The sequence below is a fragment of the Mizuhopecten yessoensis genome, unplaced genomic scaffold (genome assembly GCF_002113885.1).
Source record: "Mizuhopecten yessoensis strain PY_sf001 unplaced genomic scaffold, ASM211388v2 scaffold901, whole genome shotgun sequence".
NCBI lineage: Eukaryota > Metazoa > Mollusca > Bivalvia > Pectinida > Pectinidae > Mizuhopecten > Mizuhopecten yessoensis.
Genome location: NW_018403778.1, coordinates 16,667 through 18,203, shown reverse-complemented (window position 1 = coordinate 18,203; position 1,537 = coordinate 16,667). Strand labels below are relative to the sequence as shown.

The following is a 1,537-nucleotide window of genomic DNA, read 5'->3' as shown; positions in this document are numbered from 1 at the left end:
TTTTTTTTTATTCATGCAGTATCTATGTCAGTTTTGTAATATTCAGGAACGCAATTCACCGCATATAACATACTAATGTGTCCATCAATGTTTAAAAACCTCCATCAAAAACAACACGTGTAAACATTTTATCTTTATTTCCATAACAAGAATTACGTAAGGGAAGTTACTGGATATTTAAACATAATTCTTCTTGGTATTGATCTTAACTATTATTTACAAATAGAACTACTGACGTCACACGCCTGATTGAGTTACTGACAGCATCATCTATGGAAGCATAAACACAAATATGTGTGACGTCCTTGATGGTTTATTTATAGACGAATTGAACGCAGTCGCACGTGTACTTCTCGAGATCTTCATGATACGAGCATCCTTCCCCACAGTTATAAAGATCACATTCGTTCATGCATGCTCTCTCAGTATCAAAGCATCCCACAAGGCTACATTCTTGTTCCGGTGCCTGCCCACCGAAAGTAGCGCTACTGCTGTAATCTGTAACAAAAATGTAGTGTTATAGATGATATCTTATTACAGGCGCATGTACGTCGATATTCATGTAGAAAATACTGTAGACAAATGTTTCTATATATTTCACAGTAATTGACTGCATGTCTATGAAAAATCCCTTGATTGTGCAACAGATGGTGTAAACATAATAGCTGGCTATAGATAACACAATTTGGTGTTGTTTATATAATGCCTGTCTATAAATAACAAATATTGTCATTACGCATATAATACCTGTCTCTAAAATAATATTTTATGGCGTAATATATATAATAACTGTCCAGACATAGCACCTTATGGTATTAGCTATGATATCAAAGTCTATAAAGGATATCTTAAGGTTTTACTATATTATAAATGTCTATAACTAACACCTTATATGTAGAATACACCTGTAAATATATATATATATCACATAATGGCATTATACATATAATACCTGTCTCTAAAATAATTTCATTTTTTGTTATATATAATAATAACTGTCTAGAAATAATACCTTATGGTATTAGGATATCTTAAGGCTTTACTATACTATAAATGTCTATAACTAACACCTTATACATGTATAATACACCTGTCTATATCTATCACATAATGATGATATTCAAACGATGAGAATAGCTCCTTTCTACAAAAAACCTCTTTTCTATGAATAGCTCTTGTATAATGAAAGACAAACATGAAATGATTTATTTGTTATAAAACTGTAGGAAGTCTGTAAAATAAAAAACACGGAGAGTCGTCTACCTCAACTATCTGTTATATGAAAACTACAGAAATGCTCCCTTTTCGTGATAAATAGCATAAAATAGCCCCGTATCCATAGTAACCAACAACTTATTATTCCGACTGTTGTTTTAGAAAGGAAATCAACTTGTCATTTATGTTTTAATCCATTTCAAACCGCCTATGATAGCCTTTGTGTTCTATATTGCTAACCTATTATTAAATAAGGATATTTGTCTCTTAATATCATGTAGAGAACACATACTTTAAATTATAGTTTATACATTATCTCAAC

General features: G+C 31.0%; 1 long non-coding RNA gene across 1 annotated transcript in view; it reads right to left on the bottom strand.

Annotated features, from left to right (window-relative positions):
• Positions 1–122: 122 nt before the first annotated feature.
• The window catches only part of LOC110454101, a 13,530-nt gene continuing 12,115 nt past the window's right edge, over positions 123–1,537 (bottom strand). The window contains exon 3 of the long non-coding RNA XR_002463339.1: positions 123–498. This is a non-coding gene — a long non-coding RNA (uncharacterized LOC110454101). The remainder of the gene's footprint in view (positions 499–1,537) is intronic.